General features: G+C 45.0%; 1 protein-coding gene and 1 long non-coding RNA gene across 5 annotated transcripts in view; one reads left to right on the top strand and one right to left on the bottom strand.

Annotated features, from left to right (window-relative positions):
• Positions 1 to 25,889, top strand: part of ELOVL4 (ELOVL fatty acid elongase 4) — a 115,932-nt gene that overhangs the window by 57,548 nt on the left and 32,495 nt on the right. The window lies entirely within an intron of this gene.
• Positions 5,518 to 25,889, bottom strand: part of LOC128341027 (uncharacterized) — a 37,173-nt gene continuing 16,801 nt past the window's right edge. Inside the window, exon 4 of the long non-coding RNA XR_008314152.1 lies at positions 5,518 to 7,054. This is a non-coding gene — a long non-coding RNA (uncharacterized LOC128341027). The remainder of the gene's footprint in view (positions 7,055 to 25,889) is intronic.

Raw genomic sequence — 25,889 nt, 5'->3', positions numbered from 1 at the left:
GCTGGAGTTGGACAGTTAGTTCTTCCTCAGCCTCATTGAACAACGCACCATGGCCAGAGTCTGGAATCAGGGCAATGCTGATGCTACTCCTTTTTGCCAGCCCATAGGGTCAGGGCCCTTTTGTGGACTCCTCCACCCGCCGCTAAGCCACACAGCCTTGGAAGTTGTGAAGTCCTTGAAGCAGGTGTGAGTGTGAACTGTAGCCCTTGAGCTGCAAAACCTTTAAGGACAGATAGCACAATCTCCTGATTTAAACTAGCCCAAGGATGTCTACCAGTGGAACCCCTATTAAAACTTTACACTACCTGCACTGCCCCTGTATGCTGTGACCTAACTAAGCTAACTAAGAAGGGTTACAGAATGGAGAAGGTGAAAAAAAATCCCTACTCAAATGCTAATCAGGTGAACAGCAAAAATAAAATAAAATAAAATAAAATAAAATAAAATAAAATAAAATATATCCTACTCAGCCCCCAAATGGATGATCAGCAGAAGCCTGCTCTGTACCCTAAGGTGGGAGGGAAGGAGAGCCCACCTAGACAGGAATGTGCCCTGGAGGGAGTGACCTGGCCATATGGCCATCAAGCCCGGCCCCTCTTTGGGCTAGACCAGTCCTTGTTGCCTCATGCCTTCTCAATTTGGGGTGAAGCAAAATGCCACTCTCAACAGGAGGCTAATGGGTGATCACCATTGTTTCATATCTGCCTTTACTTAGAATGAGGTATGTGGCAACATGTAAGGGCCAGAACACTGTAATTTATTGCTAATTGGCCTCAATTTCTTCTTGTCATCCTGTATTCAGCTTTTCCTGTAATTTGCCTGTGGCCCAATAGACATTGATCCGTCTTCATTTTTTTAATGTATTTGTAGCAGTGTTTATCAGCAGATTTGATCATGATTCTTCAGGATTCAATAGCGATCTTTGTTTGTTTGTTTGTTTGTTTGTTTGTTTCCACTAGAGGTATTAAATCAGCATAACAGAGCTAGGAAGCTTTTGCCAATTATTCATGTGGTGAATTATCACTGTGCTCCTTGTGTATACATTTCAGTTGCATTAAAATCAGTCTGTAGGGCCATTCACAGGACCTACCAGGTGGGCAGGGGGAAGGCTTCACAAAACATCTCTTCCCCTCACCCCCAATAAGCATTTGGAGCTTGGTGGAAACATGCTCCACACTCCCACATGACCTCTGCTGCTCCGTGCAGCATGGAGCAGGATGGGTCGATTTGAGGCCAGGACCCGTTATCCTGGGGTCCGGGTATCCCACAGTGCACCACGTACAGTGCACTGGGGGATTCCCCCAGGGGATGAGCCACTCTAGGCATCGGTTTCTATGTCCATGCGAGCTACAAGTATCCTGGCTTACAGTATCCTGTAACTACAAGATCCTGGGAGATGGGTTAAGACTCGGGCTTCGGCTCTGCGTTTGGTGCTGCAGGATCTGGTTCTCATGGGCAGCCAAGCCCAGGCTTGGCTTCCTAAATCTGGAACAGCCCCTGTATCTCTTACATTTCATGTGTGTACCTACGTAGATATGTGTTTGCCTGCTGAGTATAACACCATGACTCTGATTGGTACTAGTTCATGAAAGCTTGTAAATGTGGTATTCTTTAATGTACCACAAGATTCTTCGTTGATTGTAGTGAAACTGAATAAGAAATTCAGAAGTCATTTTCAACAAAGATGCACAGACATGCCCACTGGTAAAGTAATTCCAGTTTTTAAAGGCAAACATGCCTGTGTTTTCTAATCACTCCATGTAATTTCCCTCCACATTTTATTTAAGATTCAATAATTGAAATCTCTGTTGTGTTTGCTGACTTTTGTTAATAGATTTGGGAGTTAGTCCTGTAAATAGTTATGGCTGAGTGGCATATTTTTTACAATGAGCAGTCAATATGAAGTCTACAAGTGAAGATTCACCTCTGTTATACACAGAACCACCCCCATTTGTTATGAAGATTAGTAATTTTTAGATAATAAGATTACTCAGAGGATGTTAACTGAAGCCTTGAAAACCTTTTGTTGATGTTAAATTCAAAATATGTATGTCTGAGTCTGTAAATGAACAACCATTTAACTCTCTGGATTGTTTTGCATTTGTAACTTTTTATTAGTAAGGAAATCTCAATAAAATAACAGAATTGACTGAAAGTGCCAAAAATATATATATGCCAAGTGATATTAGTACAATAACATAATACAGTGATAAAGTATCTCAGAAATATTGGGCAGAATGTATTTGTGGATTGAACTGAAACATAAGAAACTTTCCTGTGGGATACATCAGACGTTTGAAACACAGTTCTGGAGAAAAGTGTACTCTGGAAGGTCTCTAGGGATTTATTCACAGCGAAGGCTTCCCTCTTAGTAATGCAATTGCAGACATCAGAAGAAGCTGTGCTGATTGGACAGGGGGATGTGCTAGATTGGCCCTGTAAGTGCCTTTGCGCTGAAAATAGCAGTCATAGCTATTAATACTTGGTAAGGCTCCCCAGATGAATTAGTGAGTAGCAGTTTGTAGCTAAGGAATTAATTTGCTTTTTGTATGAAAATTTAACTAACAAAATACTGATTTAACATGATATATGAGCACAAGGACATTTACCAAGAACTATTATTGCTTTTTAAAAGAGCATAAAATGCTTAGTAGAATTGCAGTAGAGATGAAAAAAGGTGTCCAGGATGCAATTCACAGTTATGAGCCAGCCAGAGTTTAGCACTTGAATCCTGTTGATTTTCATCTGAGGGAGTTATATGCTTGTTTAAATCTATCCCACTGGAATTAGAGGGACCAAAAAGTGCTTAACTTTGAGTAGTTTATTCTCACCTATGCTGTGTTTTATACTGAAACATGAAATGTAGTTTTCTCATAACCTGTACTTGCAGTTTTGGCACTCTGATAATACTGGTAGGAGTTTCTAAAATACTTGATAATAATTTTAATGTACATAGTTATGTAATATGAATAGCACCACATTAATATGTTAGAACCACTCTGTCGATGTATTTTAAGCGACATCCAATCATCTTTCCAAGTTTCATTTAAAAAAAAAGTGTCTGTGTATGCTTTCTTCTTGTATGTTTCAAAATTAAGTCATGAAAGCACATTCTAGTCTTTTAGAGCTGCAATCCCAGGCTCTGATTTACTAAGGAGTGGGGCTCATTAAAGTCAGGTGGTTTATTTCTGAGTAAACATGGTTAGAACTGTGCTGAATATGGCATTGGGATAAATAAAGGTTTATATGTAATTTATTTTGAACATCCTGCTTGAGATCAAATTAGAATCTGAGTTTTTGGATTTGAAAGTCAGATTTATTAATCCACTGAATCATTAGGTCACCCTGACAGTCCGAATCAGTTAAAGATTCTAGTAATTTTCATATGAAACTACTGTATGTTTTTGATCCCAAAGGAGACTGATTTCTCAGTGTATGTATCTATGAGCTTTAATAGAGGTTCATATGTCATTCGGTCAGTCAATTTTCTCAGGTTTATTTACAGTCATTAAGCAGTGGAGAAAGTAGAATTCATATATTATACATTTGATTTACTATTATGAAACAATGATTACAATTAACTAGGTAATGAGTATTTGAATTAATTTCTTTAGTAGATACATTACTATTTATTTATTTATTTGTTTATTTATTTGCTTTCATACCGCCCTCCCAAAAATGGCTCAGGACAGTTTACACAGAGAAAGAACAAACAAATAAGATGGAACCCTGTCCCCAAAGGGCTCACAGTCTAAAAAGAAACATAAGATAGATACCAGCAACAGTCACCAGAGGTACTGTGCTGGGGTTGCATAGGGCAAAATGAATATATACTCATGGAGTCATGGATCCTGGAAGGGAGTGGCAGAGGGGACTAGAGCCCCTCCTAAGATTGGCAAAGGGCTGAATCTTTCTCCCCTCATCACAGGACAATCACAGTGGTGTAGTAAGCAAGGCTGACTGATGAAGGAGAGGGAGAGGTTTAGCCTGTTTCTAGGACTCTTGGAGAGGATAGTTGGTCTTGTGGTAGCAAGCATGATTTGTCCCCTTAGCTAAGCAGGGTCCTCCCTGGTTGCATATGAATGGGAGACTTGATATGTGAACACTGTAGGATATTCCCCTTAGGGGATGGAGCCTCTCTGGGAAGAGCAGAAGGTTCCAAGTTCCCTCCCTGGCATCTCCAAGATAGGGCTGAGAGATTCCTTCCTGCAACCTTGGAGAAGCTGCTGCCAGACTGTGTAGACAATACTGAGCTAGATTGACCTATGGTCTGACTCAGTATATGGCAGCTTCCTATGTTTCTATGACTCAGTGGACACCTGCAGAGCTTTGCTTACGGTATCTTGGGAGTAGAGCTTACTTATGGAGAGTGGAGCCAAGCTGACCTGAGGAACACTGATGTCAAGGTGGAGAGGAACTGAGGTTCAGTGTGGAGAGGCGAAACCCTGAATAGAAAGCTTCTAATTCATTACTATTTTATTCCGTTATATTCCTGAAATTTATCTGTATAGATCATACACATATACACGCATGTGCACACAAGGGGGGCAAACAAACAAACCCCACAGTGGGTAAAATGTCATTTGCTGTTCTAATAAGTGAAAAGTTCTAGGTTTTTTAAAACAAAAGACCTTGTTGCATCCTCTTCCCCCTCTTAAGTGAATAATTTGGGTTAGCTTTATCATACAAAGTGTATTCAGTGAGGCAAGTCTCACGATTAGTGAGACTTGCCTGATTGGGGTTTGCAGGGAGAGTGGGGCTTAGCCCGCTCTCTCCACAGACGATCATTCCTGCAGCCTTGGGTGGCCGGATCGGCCTCCCACAAGATTGCCGGCTCCATCACAGAGCCGGCGTGGGCTGCGGGGATCGGGGGCTGCGCGACCCCTGGAAGTTCTAGGACAGGGATCCTCAACGTTGGGCCTCCAGATGTTCTTGGACTTCAACTCCCATAATCCCCAGGCCCAGTGGCCTTTGGCTGGGGATTATGGGAGTTGAAGTCCAAGAACATCTGGGGGCCCAACGTTGAGGATCCCTGTTCTAGGATGCCCCGCGTGAGTGCATGGGGCATCCTGGAGAGACCCCCAGGGCCGGGAGGCTTGTTTCAGCCTTCTGGCAGAGGTTTCTTCATGTGCTGCCGCGGTGCGGCAATACTCAATCATATAGACAGGGTTAGCAGAGCGCTCACTCCACTAACCTCGTCTAAGAGGAGGGGAAATTAGGAGGGTTTGCTGCTGGGAGCTGTGTGGCTCCCGTGGCAACACTCAATCCTCCAAAAGCAGGCTAGGCTCCCTTAGCCCGCTTTTGGTGGATCGTGAGTATCTCCTCAGTAATTTAATTCCATGGATGTTCTATAATTTTTATTTTGATCAGTTACTAGTTTATTTCCTTTTTTATTCAGCTTTTCATATGATTATGTAGTAATCATGTACATAGACTCATTTAACAATATACAATATTGTTAGAATATTGACAGAACTTTATTTGCCCTTAAATAAGCCATGTTAAATGTGACTGAAAAGTAGGCAGTATTTGTTAAGTTGTGATCCCTTTGATCCAATCTGAAAATTTCTCAGGTCCCTCAACTACCTTTTGGTCATGAGTTTAGGTTACAAAAAGGAACAAAAAATATCCACCTAACACAACATTTTACCCTGGCCTTTAGCCAGAGTTCAGGGCGTGAGCCCGTCCTTAACCCCAGCACTGGGGTCATGTGTGGGCTCATACTGCAGGCAGCCCACACATACACAGAGTCAGGTGGCAAGAGTGCCCAGCTGAGGGAGGATCCTTCAATGCACCGCACTCCTGGCGCGGTACATTGAGGGAGGACTTCCTGCTCTGGCTCCCTGCTCTGCCACTCACTGCAGTGTGGCTCATGTGCCATGCGAGTGGCAGAGCCTCTAAAGAAAACTCCACTCCGCCAGCATCTTTGGTCGTGTGCACAACCTTTCAGTCTTGTTCTCTCATCCCCGCATCCCAGATGTTTAAAGCAGGGTTGCACAACTTGGCCCTCCAACTGTCTTGGACTAGAACTCCCATAATCCCTTGGCACAGTGGCCACTTGTCACTGTAGTTGTGATCCAACAACAGCCAGATGGCTGAAGTTGTGCAGCCCTGTTCTAAACCATAGCGATATCTCAATAGAGATAGATAGTAGTTTACACAGAGGAGGGTTCTCTCTGGCTCCCCAGGGGAATGGTCACAAACAGTCTAGTCTTATGGATGTACAAATAACCCCTGATGAATTCTGTGCTGGGCTGGGGATTGAAGACAGAAAAGAATTATATACTAGAATATTGTATGTTGGAATTTTTTTTAATCTTGGCTATTATCTGAAGTACAGAGGTAATGTCATTTTGTTGATAATGTAGAGTGGTGATAGCATCATTCAGTTGATAAGACACGTACAGCTGAAAATTGCTTCAGGAATCCAAGAATTCAGAACAGTTCCAAATGTTACTATGCTCAGTTGTTACAATATTCTTTTGTCTTAGTTCCTACTGTCCGCTTTTAAGGTGATGAAAGCTCAAAGGTCCCATCATGTTCAAGTCTCTGTACTGCACCCCAAGAACTGGTTCAACATTAGCCACTCCCAATACTCCTCAGCCTACCTGTGTAGCTTCCCTCTGTTCCCTTTTCCTGATCCTCTGAATAGCAAGGCTGGGTGCCTGGCAATAGACCACACAGACTGCTTTAACCCTTGCTTTGATTGTTAACACTCCCCCTTTCCTAGAAGATTTCCTCAACTGTTTCTTCTCACTGGATCCTAGCACTAGCAACATGGCATTGGATGGTGAAGGGTGCCTTTGCATAATGTCAGTGGGGCTGTGTGGAGTATCCAACTTCAGCAAAGCTTCACACAGACCTAACAAACTGTTAGTCAGGGAGCTACTACTGATTCCCAGGCCTTGCAGTGAGGAACCTGGACTAGATGGATGTGGTGTCGTCCACATGGTCATTTTAAAAGATGAAAACGCATAGTTTTCTTCAAGGTGAATTCTGCTTCATCATGCATGTGCATATATTGCCACATGGTTCTGGAAATCTTTGTACTAGCCTGTAATAGAAAGGATGAGGGAGAGGTGTTTTGTGCATTCTTAATGGAGCAAGATACTAACATTTGTGGACCTCAGTTGTTACAATACATTAGTTACATCAGTCCATGAATTATTGTATAAATAGATCACTATTTTGTATAGCCTCTTTTCCACAGTTGGTCATGCTCCCATCTTGCACATAGGCTGTCATTATTGTATACTGTGCTTACCATCTTCTTTCATAGTTAGGAAACTTATATTCAAACCTGTTCCTAAGACCAAGGCAAGACTTGGCCTCCAAATGTCCCCCTGCTGCCAGGCACCAGCTCCCGATCTGTTCTGCGAGGGGAGTGGCTGTGCGGCGGCAGCAAACAGCTTCCTCCTGCCTGCCTCCCAGCATGGCTGCTCCCGGTTGTGCTCTGTGCAGACTCACTCACTGAGACTGAGAGCATGTGTCGATTGAGTGATGTCACGCAGGTGCAGCAAGAACAGACACACACAAGGCAAGCAGCAACAGCGAGAGGGAGTGTTGGAGGTTTGAAGCTGAGCTGCTGGCTGGAGGCTGCCTGGGAGTTATACACACATGCCTTCATGCCACAGGGTATCTGAAGAGTGGATCTGCTTCACAGCAGATTCGCATGATATTTAATTTGGGGGATTAAATGGACAGTTCACATAGGGTCGGCTCCTCTCCGCAATCCCTGGCGGATCTTTTTCCTGTGCGTTCCCACTAGTTTACTCTGGGGTTTTCCTCCAACCAATCACAAATCACATCGGAGGGGAGGAGAGTGAGAGAGCTGTTGTTGTTAGTTTGACAGCTAAGAATGGAAGAACGGCATGACGAGTTGCCAAGCAGGCAGATCAAACAGCAGAATGCTTAACCTGAGCCAGCCAAATTTGGCCTAAATCTTTACTGATTTTTATAATGCCTTTGTGAGTGAATGCCTTCATCATTTCATATGTCCCCCCACCACCACGCACACCCCAGACCAGTTAAGAGGTAGGGAAGCTTCAGGCAAATCAGCTCAGAAAAAAGGTCTCAGGTTACATCAAGCTGTAGCCTCCATTCTGCATATCTAAAGCCTGTGTTAAGACCCACATTTTGCAGTTTGTGTTTGCGTTTAACTCAGGAATTTCTCCCTCCCCCTCCCCTTCTGGACTCCCTCCACATAATTTCACCAATCTGCTAAAACCCTGCCCCGTCTCAGTGCTTGCAATTGCAAATACTCAGAGCAGATCATACCAAACACAGCTGTCAAACTCCCCTTCATTGAGTTTTGAAAAATGCCATGGCTACTCCACACATCAAAGGAGAAGTGGCATGGCATAACAGAAGCCCTGGGTTTTTTGGGTTTGTTTTTTTTAAAGCTTCTGCAACTAGAGGATTTTTAAAAGCCAGACATACTTCAGGCTAAGCCAGAATGTGCAGCCTTGATTTGGGGAGAAACAGAGTCATGTCTGTACTGATCCCTGATAGTCTGCAGGGACTTCAGGGTAAATGCAGCTAATATGTGGACTGGCACACTCCATTCTGGAGGAGATTCAAAGTAAAAGCCATGTGTGTAAAGCCTCCTGGGGGCTGCATAAAAGCATTGCTTGTGTTGCTGACTGACTTACAATAAGGAAGGGGAGGAAGGTAAAGTAAATGAAACTTGTATTAGGCAGGGGGCGGGGAAGAATGTAAAGTAAAAGAAACTACCTTAGGGCTGCATAACCACATTGTTCTGCTGTGCTGACTGACCCTCAAGAAGGCAGGGTGAGGAAGGTAAAGTAAAAGATACTTGTATTTTTGAAAGTAACCATCCGATCGAGAGAACAAGTGGAATGTGAAGAAAACAAATGAAATAAGTTGTTCTAGTAAGAACTAATCAGCCTATTTTCCTTTCACTGTCTCTACAACTGGACTAAATTTGGTTCAAATAGAGGTCCACAAGTTAGATCTCTTACACCTCAAATGTTCATGCATCCACCATCTTGGATCAGGGTGGATGATATCATTACAAACTACATCATTGAGGTGTCCCTGTGTGTCACTCACTGCAACTGTATCCAATTTAGTTCAAATGGTTTAGACTGTCCACAGATTAGTGCACTTGCACTTCAAATGTTCATGTGACAACCATCTTCGATTGGGATGGATTACATCATCACAAACTACACCGTTGAGGTGTCCCTATGTGTCCCTACAGCTGCAGCAATTTTGGTTCAAATTGGTTAAACGGTTTTCCACTTGCGCTTCAAAAGTTTACATGTCTGCCATCTAGAATTGGGGTGGATGACATCATCACAAACAATGCCATTGAGGAGTCCCTATGTGTCACTACAGCTGCAGCAAATTTGGTTCAAATCGGTTAAGTGGTTCACAAGTTAGCCCACTTGTTCCTCAAAGGTTTATGTGTCTGCCATCTTGAACTCGTGTAGATGACATCATCACAAACTATGTTGCTGAGGTGCTCCTGTATGTCACTCACTGGAGCTGGACCTAATTTGGTTTAACTTGGTTAGACAGTCCACAAATTAGCCCGCTTGTGCCTCAGATGTTCACGCGGCTGCCACCTTGAACTGGAGTGGATGACATCATCACACAGCACACCATTTGGGCATTCCTATGTGTCCTTACAGCTGTAGCAAATTTGGTTCAAATTGGTTAGGCGGATCACAAGTTAGCCCACTTGTGCCTCAAATGTTTACATGTCCGCCATCTTCGATCAGGATGGATGACATCATCACAAATTACACCATTGAGGTTTCCCTATGTGTCCCTACCACTGTACCCAGTTTGGTTCATATTGGTTCAGGCATTGCGAAGTTAATGGGCGGGGAGGACACATGAACGGACTAGGCTTGTGCACGGAACTGCGGAGCTGCGGTCCAGCACTGGGGTGGGGGGCTCTTTAAGGGCGGGGGGAGGGTGTACTTACCCCTCCCTCCGCGTTTCCCCTGCTGGTGCGTTAGTTTTGGAAAGCTTTTGGGGCGGCAGGATACCTCCCTGCCGCCCCTTCCCCCAGTCATCGGCAAAAGGCTTCAAAAAGCCTTTTGCGCGTGCACACGTTGCACATGCACGTCATGTTTCTGTGACACACGCGCACCCGTAACACGGAGACATGACGTGCACGCATGATGTTCACATGTGCAAAAGGCTTTTTGAAGCCTTTTGCCGACGGCTGGGGGAAGGGGCGGCAGGGAGGCATCCTGCCGCCCCCAAAACTTTCCAAAACTAACGCGATGGTGGGGGAAATGCGGCGGGAGGGGTAAGTACACCCTCCCCCCGCCCTTAAAGAGCCCCCCACCCTAGTGCCGGACCGCCAAACTGCCCTCATGTCTGGACTGGTCCGGAGGCCTTCAGAATGGCCTTTGGACCAGTCCAAGCACATCACTAGAACGGACACACACACAGAATGCCAGGTGATCTCATAAGCCTGCTGGAAAGTAGGCTAAAAAGAGGGAAAGAACGAGAAAGGGGTGGGGGCTGCCTTGGTACTGCTGACTCACAAGAAGGGAAGGAATTGGAAGTAAAAGAAACTTGTATTTTTAAAAGTAAGCATGATGGAGGTAGAGAGAACAGTTGGAGTTCAACGTTGAGATCTTTCAGGCTGAGTCATCCATTTGATAAGGGCTAAAGCTGCTGAATAAATGATTTTTTAAAAAAGACTTGCATCAAAATAAGACTTTGCAAATCAGTTGATGGGGATTTTTTTTAAAGCTGCCTTTCTCTCTTGCCCCTGAAATGCTTGCTTCTTAAATCCCAAGAAACTGGGATAACTCCATTTATTCCAAATCCATTCTGTTGTCTGGTTTAAAATCAAATTAGGGGAGGGAGGGAGGGAGGGAGAGAGAGGGTCTAAACTGAATCTGTTTGGCATAAATGGCATTGAATGGGATGACGATTGGAATCGTGGCTAAAAATCAACGTAAATATGCATATGTTGTGACACAAGTTGCAAGTGTTGTAACAAAATACATTTATTTTGTTATGTCACTTATATCCTATCTTTCCTTTAAATAGCTCATGGTAGTGTTTGTATGATTCTTTCTTCCTACTTTTATTCTTACAACAATCCTCTGTGGAGGGTTAGGATGAGAGAGAGTATCTCGTTTAAGGTTATCCCCTGAGCTTCCTGGACGAGTATGGAAGGATTTGAACCCAATTCTCCCCTATTCTCATCCAACACTCTAACCCGTACTCCACATTGGCTTTTAACTAAGTAGGGTACTGAGTGCAGGAAACAAAGGAGACTGAATTTCTTATTTTAGCTATGAAACAAGTACTGGAGTGGCTAAACATTATTAAGATTGGCTGGCATAAACTAAACACACACACACACGCCATACAATAGTGTTTCTTCATAGGGGCACCTATGGAATCTTACGCACATTTACTCCATAGTAAACCTGTGCTCACTGGGATGAACTCAAAGAGATTTTTTTGTTTGCGACTGAATCTGTTCCCTACCCATTGGTTGAGATATACATGCAGATGTGAAGTGGAAGAAAGGGGGAATTTTTTTTTTCATTTTGAAATCAATTTTTTCTTTTATATTTATGGATAAGTATGTGTGTGCGCACGTGCACTTGTATCCATAATGGCCCACAAAATTTGCACACATTGCCTTGATACTGCTGCCCCAAACAAAACTCATTCTGCACATGGATGAAAGAAAATAGGTGGAACACTGGTGCTGAGGGCTGGCTGACATCCAAAGCAGAAGAGCAGCAGCGCATGGTAAGAGGGTGAGAATCAGAGCAGAGGGGCTGCCATATTACAAGAAAAAACAGACAAAGAGCCCTGTGGCATATTAAAGCAGAGGCAGGCACTGGGCAGATTGGCAACAATACTTGTATTATTACATTCTTGTGAGTGCAGTTGCTGTTTGTGCCCTCAAGAACCCATGTGTTCATACTGCATATGTGTAGGGGGATAATGCTTAATCTGCAGCAGAGCGGGGGAGGCCTCCAACAAGTGGGGGCCCTCCAAAGGCCTTCAGGTCCAGGCTCCAAAATTACCTAGGTGCACCACTGAAAGTGGCTTTAAAATGTAGAAATAGTACCAAGCCTCCTCAAAGTAGCCTTGCAAACAGTGGCCGTGCAAGTCTTGCAAACAGTTCCTGACATTTTGCCTTTTACAGTGGCGTACTGGGGGGAAACGGCGCCCAGGGCAAGCTCTGGCCCTAATGGTGCCCCCCGGGGCCCCCCGGCCCCCACATACCTATGAGGGCGCAGCGGCGCCCCAGATCGCCATCAGTGGTGTAAATTCGGCGGGTCGCCCGCCGAGTGCGGCGGGCATGTGGCGATGATGTGGCGGGCGGCGGGTCACCCGCAGCCCGCCGAGTATGGTGGTGGCTGGTGGCTGGCTGGCTGGCTGGCCCCACGGCGGCCCGAGCAGTGGCTCGCCCGCCGAAGAGGAGAAGACGCACAGATGAAGAAGAAGAGACGCAGAGCGACACTGAGCCTGCCTCCTGGCCCGGCGTCGCCTCCCAACTGCGCAGGCGCGCTGGCGCGCCTGCACAGTTGGGAGGCGATGCCAAGCCAGGAGGCACGCTCGGCGTCGTTCTGCGTCTCCTCTTCTTCGTCTCTGCTTCTCTTCCTCTTCGGCAGGCGAGCCGCCACTCGGGCCGCCGCGGGGCCAGCCAGCCACCAGCCACCGCCATGCTCGGCGGGCCGTGGGCGACCCACCACCCGCCACATCATCGCCACACGCCCGCCGCACTCGGCGGGCGATCCAGGGAGGGGGCGGGGGAGGAGGGAGCCACTTTTTGGCGCCCCCCATGTGACCCGCCGGGGTGGCGCCAGGGGCACGTGCCCCCCTGCCCCCCCATAAATACGCCTCTGGCCTTTTATTCAGTTTTTAGAATGTCCCTCCTTTGAGAAGAGGAGCAGAAATATCCAGTTTATAATCTTGAGGGGGAAAGCTGCTGTTTAATGGCTGCTGTTCATCCGAACAGCTTACAAGTTAAATTACAAGGTGCTAAAGTGTATGAAAAACTGTGCTAGTCTGTTACCAACTGTTGCAGACACCGCATTCTCCAAATTCCCTGATTCGTGTTTTTTAATATTACCTGTTCATTCAGTTGATTTATTCCCATGCCCAATATAGTAATGTATGTATTCAGCTATTGTTTAGAGCAACTGTCAGATACGGTAACAGATACGGTCTGGAACAAAAATCTGAATTTAGGTAACACTGCCATTTTGATGGTTGCTATTCTGCCAGATTAAAATGTGTGAATTGCCTGTTCTGCTTAAGTCTTTTAAGCTTGTTCATATAATTGGGACTTTATTGTCTGGGATAGTGTCTGGATTGGGTGCTCTGTAACAGTGGTGTAGTGACATTGGCAGTGGTCTGTGTTCTAAACCCGGCCACAACCACACTACTAGCCCCTGTTCTCCCCTGCTGCTCCAGCCCCATAGCCACCGCCTCTGTGGTGGTTCACCTGTCTTCTTCTCCTTGCTCTTGCATATGCCTCCTCTCCTGCTACTGTTAGTGCTGCTGCCACAATAGAGGTAGCAGCTAAGCTTTACTTGACTGTTGGCACTATAAAAACACCATGGCCCGGCACACCGGGCCATGACATTTTTATAGTGCCAGCAGCCAGGCTGTGCCATCTATGGCTAAAGAAAGCTTAAAAGCCACCACTGCCGCTCCTGGAGCTTCAGGAGCCACCATGGAGGGGGTGAGTGTGCAGGGGAGGGAAGCAGAGGGCTGTGGGTGGGGGAAAGGTAGCTCAGAGGGCTGAGGGAGGGGGAGAGGAAGCCCAGGAGGCAGCCCCTTGTAGTGAACGGCTTGTGTTTTTTAAACATGTCCACTTAATTATAGCTCCACCCCACTCTCTTACACATATGCATGTATGCACTCCCATATGTTCTTTACCTATTGGATATTACTTTATCTTTGTAGAGTTTCTTGGCCTTCTGGTGGTAGATTTACACTTAAATTTGAAATTTTTCATCACTGACTTGGAGTGTGTGCTGAATATTGCCAGTTCCATTTGCATTGCCAAATAGGGATACGCACAAACCTGTTTGGAGGCCCTTTTACTGGCCTCTGAACAGGTTCGAACACTGGCCTGTTCGGCGGGGGTGTGGGGTAGGACTTTAAGGGTGGACGCACTTATCCTCCCCACACTTTCCCCCTGCTGGTGCCAGTATTCTGTAAAATCCCTCGGGGCAGCAGCATACCTCCCTGCCACCCCTTCCCCTCTTCGGCCGGAAGTGGCCAGAGTACCAGGCACGTGCTCATGTTGTGACCACGCGTGAGCCCGTCTGACATGTGTGAATGCGTATGTGACATGTGTGTGTGTGCCCGGTACTTCAAACCATTTCCGACCAAAGAGGGGAAGGGGTGGCAGGGAGGTACAATGCTGCCCCGAGGGATTTTACAGAACACCAGTGCCAGCAGGGGGGAAGCAAGGGGAGGGGTAAGTGTACTCTCACCGACCTTAAACTCCTACCCCCACCCCTTTATAATTTATTTATTATTTATTTTATTTGTTCGATTTTTAGACCGCCCTTACAAAATAGCTCAGGGCGGTTCACAAACATCATAAAACAGTTAAAATCAATCAATGACCCAGCATAAAAAAATTTAAAATACAGTAAAACAGCCAAAAAGTAAAACAATTCAAAACCTTAAAAAACCCCGATATATTAAAGACCCTTTAAAACCATTTAAGAACACTGGAAGGCCAGGCCGAACAGGTGGGTCTTTAGGACTCTCCTAAATTCCAATAAAGAATTCAAATTACGGATGTCTGCAGGGAGCACATTCCACAATCTTGGAGCAGCTACAGAGAAGGCCCACCTCTGGGTCGCCATCAGACGAGCCGGTGGCAACTGGAGCCGGACCTCCTCAGATGATCTTAGCGTGCGGTGGGGATCAGACCGAAGATGGCGCTCTCTAAGGTAACCTGGTCCTAAGCCATTCAAGGCTTTAAAAGTAATAACCAGCACTTTGTATTTTGCCCGGAAACATATCGGAAGCTAGTGCAATTGTTTCAAAACAGGTGTAATATGGTCTCTCTGAGTTGCCCCGGAGATCAGCCTGGCTGCTGCATTTTGAACTAACTGAAGTTTCTGAACTACGTACAAAGGCAGCCTCACGTACAGCGCATTACAGTTGTCAAGCCTGGAGGTTACCAGCTGGTGCACCACTGTTCTGAGGTCATCCTCCTCTAGGAATGGACGCAGCTGTCGAATCAGCCTAAGCTGATAAAAAACACTCCTGGCCACAGCCTCCACCTGAGATACCAGCGTGAGGCCTGGATCCAGGAGTACCCCCAAGCTGTGTACCTTCTCCTTCCGGGGGAGTGTAACCCCATCCAGCACAGGGAGATCTAACTCATCCCTCAGATTCTGAGCCCCCACAATGAGCATCTCCGTCTTGCTTGGATTCAGCTTCAATTTGTTATCCCTTATCCAGCCCATTACTGCCTGTAGGCAGGCATTTAGGGAATGAACGCCATTTCCTGATGAAGCAGATGAAAGAGAGAAGTAGATTTGGGTGTCATCAGCATACTGATAACACCCTGCACCAAATCTCCTGATGACCTCACCCAGCGGTTTCATGTAGATGTTAAAAAGCATTGGTGACAGAATGGAGTCCTGAGGGACTCCATATAACAGCTCTCGTTTAGAAGAGCAACTGTCACCAAGCTCCACCATCTGGGATCTGTCCGAGAGATAGGAGCGGAACCACTGCAGAGCAGTGCCTCCTATCCCAAACTCCGCCAGGCGACCCAGAAGGATACCGTGGTCAATGGTATCGAACGCCACCAAGAGATCCAAGAGAACCAACAGAGTCACACTCCCTCTGTCGATTCCCCAGTATAGGTCATCCATCAGGCCAACCAAGGCTGTCTCAACCCCATAGCCTGTTCTAAAGCCAGTTTGAAATGGGTCTAGATAGTCAGTTTCCTCCAAAACTGCCTGGAGCTGGTCAGCCACCACCCTCTCGATCACCTTGCCCAACCAAGGGAGATTAGAGATTGGCCTATAACTATCCATCGCCGAGGGATCTAGGGAAGGCTTCTTAAGAAAAGATCTAATTATTTCCTCCTTCAAGCATGGAGGCACCTTACCCTCCCTCAGCACTGCATTTATGATATTCATCAGGCCTCCTCGAATAATCTCCCTACTAGATTGAAGCAGCCAAGTCGGGCATGGGTACAGAGAACAAGTGGTGGATTGCACCGCTCCAAGCAGCTTGTCCACATCCTCAGGAATCACAGATTGAAACTCATCCAACCTAATACTGCAAGAAGGATTGCTGGACACCTCCTTCATAGACCCTGCAGAAGAAGTTGAATCCAAGTTGGCCCGTATACAGGAGATTTTGTCCGCAAAGAACCCACTGAGGGCATCACAGCAGAGCACCTCCGGGAGCTGATTAGAAACAGGGGGAGTAGAAATGGGACTCCTCGCTACCCAGGATAACTGCAGAGCGTGAACCCGCAGAAGCAATGTGAACCGACCAGAACGTCTTTTTTGCCGTATGCACTGCCTCTGCGTAAGCCCTCGAGTGGGTCACATGCTTCATCCTGTCAAATTCCAGCCGAGTTCTCCTCCACCTGCGCTCCAGTTGCCTACCCAGCCGCTTCAACCCTCGCAACTCCTCGGTATACCAGGGAGCTGATTTTGAAGCAGGTCTGGAGGGACTCTTAGGAGCAATAATGTCTACTGCTCTGGCAAGTTCCTTATTCCAGCTTCCCACCAGGGCATCGACAGAATCACCTGCAGCACCAACTTCAAAACCCTCCAAGGCCTTTTGGAACTCTACTGGGTCCAGCAACCTTTTTGGGCAGACCATCCTCACTGGTCCATCACTCCTGCAGGAGTGGATTGTGGCCATGATACCACCCTTAACTAGGTAGTGGTCCGTCCATGACAATGGGGAAACCACCAGCTCCCCCACCCACGTAGCACCCCCCACCCAATCTGAACAGAAGAACAAATCAAGCGTGTGGCTGGCAAAATAAGTTGGTTCAGATACTAGTTGGGATAGGGCCATATTTGTCATGGCTGCTATGAACTCCTGAGCTGCACCAGACAAGCCAGCCCCAAAATGGCTATTGAAGTCCCCTAGGACCGGAAGCCTAGGACACTCCAACACCAACTCCGCGACCAGCTTGGACAGCTCGGTTAGGGAATCAGTTGGGCAGCAGCTGCCACAGTTGGGCAGCAGCCATCTTTGAGCCACGCCCGCCCTGTTCCATGCTCATCCCTATTGCCAAATATGCACACAGTTGTATTTAGGTGCTCTCCTAACTAGGGTGCATCAAAACCTCCAATTTTTGAAATTTAAAATTAATGCAAACTAATGTATGCAATTTTCTGAGCAACTCTGTAGGAGGAGGGTATGTAATCCCTTCTGCATCTTGTAAATTGCTGCTGTTCATACCACATCATGCCTTTCTTGTGCAAAATCCTTCTATTTATTAAATTTGCATCCTCTCCTTCCTAGGAGGTCAGGGCTGCATACATGATTCTCTCCCCATGTTATCCTTACAACAACCCGTGAGCAGGTTAGGCTAAGAGAGTGACTGGGCCAAGGTCTCCCAGTAAGCTTCATGACTGAATGAATTTGGGAATTTGGATATAGCTTTCCTAGGCATGCTAACCATTCTGTGGGTGGGGACTCCTCTGATTTCCCCATTGTCATGGACGGACTACTATCTGGTTAAGGTTGGACTCACAACTATGTCCCACCTCCACAGGGGTGGGGGGCCCATTAGGATGGTCCACCCGAGAAGGTTATTGGATCCAATAGAATTCCAAGAAGCCTTAGAGGGATTTAGCATTGGCTCTGCTAGTGATCCTGTCGACACTCTGGTGGAGAATTGGAATAATCAACTCACCAGGGCAGTGGACAAGATTGCTCCTAAGCGTCCTCTCCGACCCGCTTTGAAACTGCCCCCTTGGTATATGGAAGAACTACGGGGGCTGAAACAATGAGTTAGATGACTAGAGCGCAAGTGGAGAAAGACTCAACTCCAATCCGACAGATTACTAAATAGAGCGCATTTGAAGATCTATGTTCAGGCGATATGTGCAGCAAAGAAGCAATTCTTTTTCTCCCGTATTGTGTCCGCAAGTTCACATCCTGCAGAGTTTATTTATTTATTAAATTTATACCCCGCCCAAACTTACATCTGTGGTTTAGGGTTGTGAAGGGGCTAATGTGTGCCCCTTCCCCCTAGAATCGGTACTTGGAACCAACAGTTACTTGCTGTGACCTTTTTAATGAGTTTTTTGTGGACAAAATCTCTTGTATTCGGAACAACTTAGATTCAAACTCCACAATTGCCAAGGTGTCCAGCAGCTCCTCTTATGTGATGACTGGATCAATTCCAGTTTATGACACCTGAGGATGTGGACATGTTGCTTGGAATCATGTAGCATACCACCTGTCCTCTTGATCCTTGCCTGACATGGCTTATACTATATGGCAGGGAGGCTGTTGTAGAGGGCCTGGTAGAGATTATAAATGTTTCTCAGAGGGAGGGCAGGATGCCTCCTTGTCTTAAGGAGGCAATCATTAGACCACTTCTGAAGAAGCCTGCCTTGGATCTCTCAGAGCTAAGCAACTACAGGTCTGTCTCCAACCTTCCATGGCTGGGCAAGGTGATTGATTGAGAAGGTGGTGGCCTCCCAGCTCCAGACAGTCTTGGAGGAAACTGATATCTAGACCCATTTCAAACTGACTTTTGGGCAGGCTATGAGGAGGAGACTGCCTTGGTCAGCCTGATGAATGATATCCAATTGGGAATTGACAGAGGGAGTGTGACTCTATTGATCCTCTTGGATCTCTCGGTGGCTTTCAATACTATTGACCATAGTATCCTTCTGGGACGTCTGAGGGTATTGGGGGTGGGAGGCACTGCTTTGCAGTGGTTCTGCTCCTACCTCATGGGCAGATTCCAGAGGGTGTTCCTTGGAGACTGTTGTTCTTCCAAATCTGAACTTTCCTATGGTGTGCCTCAGGGCTCCATATTGTCTCCGATGTTGTTTAACATCTACATGAAACCGCTGGGAGTGATCATCAAGAGAATTGGTGCAGGGTGTTATCAATATGCTGGTGACACCCAAATCTTTTTCTCCATGTCAACATCATTAGAGGATGCATAACCTCCCTAATAGGCTGGATGAGGGATAACAAACTGAGGCTGATTCCAGATAAGACGGAAGTACTTACTGTGCGGGGTTGGAACTCAGGAGATGATTTTGATCTGCCAGTTCTGGATGGGGTTACACTGCCCCAGAGGGAACAGGTATGCAGTCTAGGGATGATTCTGGATCCAAATCGCTCCTTGGTGTCCCAGGCCAGAGGTGCTTTTTATCAGCTTCAGCTGATATGCCAGCTGCGTCAGTTTCTTGAGATGAACAACCTCAAAACAGTGGTACATATGCTGGTAACCTCTAGGCTGGATTACTGCAATGCACTCTATGTGTGGCTGCCTTGGTACATAGTCCAGAAACTACAGCTGGTCCAGAATGCAGCAACCAGATTGGTCTCTGGGTCATCTAGGAGAGACCACATTACCCCTGTGTTGAAAGAGCCACATGGGCTACTGATATGTTTCTGGGCAAAATACAAGGTGCTGGTTATTACAGTACCTATAAAGCCCTAAATAGCATAGGCCCTGAGTATTTAAGAGAACATCTTTTTCACCATGAGCCCCACCACCTGTTAAGATCATCTGGAGAGGTCTGTCTGTAGTTGTCAACAATTTGTTTGGCAGCTACTCAGAATCGGACCTTCTCCGTTACTGCCCCTGGACTTTGGAATGTGCTCCCTGTTGAAATAAGAGCCCCCCCATCTCTGGAAGCTTTTCAAAAGGCACTGAAGACACATTTATTCACCCAGGCTTTTAATTAGATTCATGGTTTTAAATTGTTAATCTTGGTTTTAAATGATTTTAATGTTAGTGGTTTTAATGTTTTTAATTTTAGATTGTGAGCCCTTTGGGGACAGGGATCCATCTTATTTATTTATTATTTCTCTGTGTAAACTGCCCAGAGCCATTTTTGGAAGGGCGGTATAAAAATAGAAATAATAATAATAATAATAATAATAATAATAATAATAATAATGTTTCCCCCAGTGAGGCACTACCTTGGCGTGGTTGTGGGGCTTGTGTGCTCTGAGGAAGGTGAGAGCTATGCCAGAGGTCCAACCATTCTGGACAGGTCTCACCAGAGGAGCCAGACAAAGAGTGCCTCTCCCATCAACAATATGGTGAGACGTAATTTTAATAAATCTATACTGGATCGGTCGTCGCCCGGGTCAACAAGGACCGCGCCAGGTGCGATAGTCCCTTGACATCTGCTGGCAAGTGGGCAACAGGACTCATGATCTTCAGTTAAACAACCAGGGCTGGAGACTGCAAGGTTACTGGAAGAAACGTCGCTTAACCGAAAAAAATAAACGAAAAATGCCAACAAGGAAATAATGATCTGCTATTACAAGTCTAGTCCAACTAGAAGAGGTTATTTAAAAAGAATGTACCAAATTTGGAAAGAGAAGCATCCAGATACAGAAATAACAGAACAAAGGCTAGCAGACCAGAGAAGATTCATAATAAGAAATAAAGTATTCACAGGAGTTGAGCTGGAAGAACTGCAAAGAGCAACACAGGCTCAAGATATGGAAGAAGAATTACTACCAATTGAAGAAGTTGCTCAGGCACAGGTGGAGGAGGTGTCGGAAATCGAGAATGCCACTGTTGCTGAACTGTTTCAAAATCAAAACCAGGCAACCGCACCTTTGCCTTCACCTCAAAAACCCAAATGCCATTTAACAGAAAAGCAACAAGAACTAAAGCAAAAAATAACTGAGCACATGAAACAAACAACCACCAGGGTTCGACTTCCAGCTCTAAAAACAGTTGCCAAAAAACAACTTGCTCAGGCATTAAAAGATGTCAATGCTGCACTTGCAGAAATATCAACCAATAATTTGCAAGAAATAAACCAACTAATAACAACACAAGAGCTCGGATATAAGATCAGTGGACCTGTCAAAAAAGAAAGCAGTACATCACCTAAATGGAAGATTAGATTAGAAAATAAAATCTCCAGGCTTAGATCAGATGCTAGTAAATTGAAAGATATGAAAGACAAGAAGCTGAAGAATGAAAACACCAAATGGTATCTGATCCAAAAATACCACCTTGATTCAAGGAAAATTAGAGAAGACCTGGAAACACCAAATAAAGAAGAAACAGTGCAATTCTGGGGGAAATTATGGGACAATCCAATAGATTATAATAAAAAAGCAGGCTGGATGAAAGAGGTCAAAAATGTAACCAACAAATGCAAGATCTAATAATAACACCAGAATTAATAAGTGAAAGAGCAAAGAAAATTAAAAATTGGACTGCACCAGGCGACGATGAACTGCATGGCTTTTGGCTTAAACACCTAACAAGCCTTCATAAACAACTATCAAAACAGTTCAATCACATTTTGCAAGGAGGTGATGTTGAACAATGGCTAACAACTGGGAAAACTCATCTCATCATGAAAGACCCAGCAAAAGGTGCAGTTCCAAGTAATTCTAGACCGATAACCTGCCTGCCAACCATGTTCAGATTATTAACTGGAATAATAGCAGATGAAGTGATGCAATAGCAGTAGCAATAGCAATAGCACTTACATTTATATACCGCTCTATAGCTGGAAGCTCTCTAAGCGGTTTACAATGATTTAGCATATTGCCCCCAACATTCTGGGTACTCATTTTACCGACCTCGGAAGGATGGAAGGCTGAGTCAACCTTGAGCCCCTGGTCAGGATCGAACTTGTAACCCTCTGGTTACAGGGCAGCAGTTTTACCACTGCGCCACCAGTGGCTTACACTTATTAACTAACAAAGCAACACTTATTAACTAACAAACAGCTTCCAGTTGAACAGAAAGGAAATTGCCCGAACACCAGAGGCACAAAAGACCAGCTGCTGATTGACAAAATGATTTTAGAAAATTGCAAGAGAAGAAAAACCAATCTAAGTGTTGCATGGATTGACTACAAGAAAGCCTTTGATTCATTGCCTCACACATGGATACTAAAATGTTTAGAAACAACTGGTGTCAGCAAAAACATTCAGATATTTATAAAAAAAGTAATGAGCATGTGGAGTACACAGTTAACAATCAATGGTGAGACACTTGGACAGGTTAGCATTAGAAGAGGCATTTTCCAAGGGGACTCACTATCCCCTCTGTTGTTTGTAATCGCCATGACCCCACTTTCACAAATACTAAACAAAACAGGCCTTGGATACCAAATATCTAAAACATCCAGTAAAATCAACCATCTGCTGTACATGGACGATCTGAAGTTGTATGGAAAGTCCCAGTCAGAAATCAAATCACTGCTAAACACTGTCCGTATATTCAGTTGCGATATAGCAATGGAGTTTGGACTAGACAAGTGTGCTGCATTAATAATGAACAGAGGAAAAATAAGAAAAACAGAAGGAATAGAACTACCCAATGGAAGCAACATCAAGAACCTGGAAGAGAAAGAACATTACAAATACTTGGGCATTCTCTAGGCTGATAACATCACACACACTGAAGTTAAAAGAAAAATTGGAAGTGAATACATCAGGAGAGTTAGAAAAATCCTCAAGTCCAAACTCAATGACGGGAACACCATACAAGCCATAAACACCTGGGCTATACCTGTTATCAGATACACTGCAGGAATAATAGACTGGACCCAGGCAGAGCCAGAGACACTGGGTCGTAAGACCAGGAAAATCATGATCATCAATCATGCTCTGCACCCCCGCAGTGATGTAGATAGGCTATACCTCCCTCGCAGCTCAGGTGGAAGAGGAATGCTGCAAGTCCATCAAACAGTAGAGGAGGAGAAAAGAGGCCTTGAAGAATATATCAAGGACAGTGAAGAAGATGCACTTCAAACGGGCAATAACGCGAAACTATTCAACACCAATGAAAGAAAGCAGGCCTACAAGAAAGAACAAGTCAAGAACCGAGCAGAAAAATGGAAAAATAAGCCATTGCATGGTCAATATTTGCACAATATAAGTGGAAAATCAGACATCACCAAGTCCTGGAAATGGCTTAAGAATGGTTACTTGAAGAAAGAAACAGAGGGTTTAATACTGGCTGCGCAAGAACAGGCACTAAGAACAAATGCAATAAGAGCCAAAGTCGAAAAATCCACAACAAACAGCAAGTGCCGCCTTTGTAAAGAGGCAGATGAAACAGAGGACCACCTAATCAGCTGTTGTAAAAAGATCGCACAGACTGACTACAAACAAAGTCATGACAAGGTAGCAGGGATGATACACTGGAACATCTGCAAAAAATACAAGCTACCTGTAGCCAAAAATTGGTGGGACCATAAAATTGAAAAAGTTGAGGAAAATGAAGATGTAAAAATATTATGGGACTTCCGACTACAAACAGACAAACATCTGCCACACAATACACCAGACATAACTGTAGTCGAGAAGAAAGAAAATCAAGTGAAAATCATTGACATAGCAATACCAGGGGATAGCAGAATAGAAGAAAAAGAAACAGAAAAAATCACAAAATACAAAGATCTACAAATTGAAATTGAAAGGCTGTGGCAAAAAAAGACCAAAATAATCCCAGTGGTCATTGGCGCCCTGGGTGCAGTTCCAAAAGACCTTGAAGAGCACCTCAACACCATAGGGGCCACAGAAATCACCATCAGCCAATTACAAAAAGCAGCTTTACTGGGAACAGCCTATATTCTGCGACAATATCTATAACAATTGACAATAAAATTCTGGCATCCCAGATCCTTGGGAAGGACTTGATGTCTGGATAAAACAAACCAGTCAATAACACCTGTCTGACTGTGTAAACAAGAAATAATAAATGTTTAAATGATTTTAATTGTTTAATTGTTTTTATTTTGATTGAAACCGCCCTCAGCCATTTTTGGAAGGGTGGTATATAAATCAAACAAATGAATAAAAATAACCACAACACCACTGACTCTGCCTCATGAAAGGGCAAATACAAACATGCTCCAAGAAGAGACTAACAGGACTGTGAATGCAAAGTAAGCTATTTCTCATATATGTGTATCTATAGCATAGCAACAAATTGAATGTTGCAGATGCTGATCAACCGGCTGCGCTGTCATTGCCCCCTTGTCCTCTTCTTCTTGGGACATGAAGCACCTGGGGCAGAAAGAGGCTGCTCTCAGCTGCAGGAAGTATTCTTTCCTAGCAGCAGAAAGTGGAAACAGAAGTGTGTGTGTGTGTGTATGTATTTATTTTTCAAATTTGTAGACCACCCTCTGTCTCTGGGCAGTTTACAACAACATTGTTGTAATCTTGCTACAACAAGTAGCAAGAGAGCAGGCCTTGCAAGTAGCAAGAGCTGTCCCTCGTCCCACCATTTTGAGGGAACTCATTCATCTGCTTCTCCTCCCTCTATCCCTTCCACCTAGTGATGTCATTGCAAATTCAGAAGTGCAGGCACTCTCCATGACAGCCCCCATGTCCATGCCCACCCCAACAGCCAGAGGAAACGAGAAGTACCAGCACTCTGTCCCTGCATGCCTCCCCTCCATTACACTCCTGCTTCCACCACAACCTCAGTCAACCAGTGTTTGTAGTAACTTTTGGTTAATTACTGTGCTACAGGGACACAATGGGGCGTAACTATAATAGGGCAAGGGGAGACAGTTGTCTGGGGGCCCACTGCCTTGAGGGGGCCCCCAGAGGCAAGTCACATGACTGACTCCCCCAGCCATGCACCAGCCCAGGCTTCCTTCAGTTGTATTCATCCTCCGAAATTGATGTGAGTGTTAAGACCTGGAGCTACCAGAACAGCACGTCTTTCTCTGGTACCATTAAATGACTTGCATCGTCCACAATTTACAAAACCTTTAAAAAGTTAATGTAGGATGATGTTCTATTGTGGCACATAGTTTATATATATTTTAAAAACCCTATGTTTTTTTGTTACCACTATTCAGCCTCATTTAACATTTCTTTACTTCATGTGCTGAGCTTCAGTGAGGGGGGGCCCATTTTAAAATCTTGTCTCTGGGCCCACTCCAACCTTGCTACGCCCCTGGACACAAACATTTAGGGGCAATGAGGGACAAGAATGCTGGTACCATGGTTGCTTCCTGTGTTCCGCATTCCTTTTCCATTCTGCTTTCTTTTACATCATTTTGTGCTACTTAGCATTCCCCCCCTTCTTTACAGTGCTTCATCGCTTAATTTTCTGAAGCACCAACCTCCTCTTTTCTTGCTGGTTGCTGGTCCCATGGCATTGTCTAACAGCACATGATGCAATAACCTTGCTGGTGCTAAGCCACTTATGCTTGTCATGCCTGGCTGGGAGAATGCCTGGGAGTATATGCTACCTTGAGTCCCATCATGGTAGAGAGGCATGATATATGTAATAAATAAAAACCTATCTTTGATCTGGCCTATACAATTGGGAGGAATGTGCAACAGTATGTCTGGGCCCAGATCACATGGCTGATTCCCACATTTGACCACATGATCTGGATGTATGTGCATTGGGCATATGTGCACATGGTCCTATTCTAATGTTACATAGATGTCCAAGGACATTGGAGATGGGGCAGTGGAAAGGAAGGGGAGGTGAGCGTTTGTTCCCCAACATGTATGTGGACTAAATCAGCAATGGGTATTATCCAATCTGGCCCATAGTATTCTGTAATATCATATCAAATCTGGAAATAAAAGCTTATAGAATTATATTCTGAATAAGGATATCATGTAGATACATCCATTGGAACTGCATTTTCAGTGCTATAATTTCATAGGACTAGCTGAGCTTCGTTCATTCTGGTGTGTCATTTAATAAAGCA

This window comes from Hemicordylus capensis, chromosome 1 (assembly GCF_027244095.1).
Source record: "Hemicordylus capensis ecotype Gifberg chromosome 1, rHemCap1.1.pri, whole genome shotgun sequence".
NCBI lineage: Eukaryota > Metazoa > Chordata > Lepidosauria > Squamata > Cordylidae > Hemicordylus > Hemicordylus capensis.
Note: the sequence above shows the minus strand (reverse complement) of the source record. Positions and strands in the feature narration are given on the sequence as shown.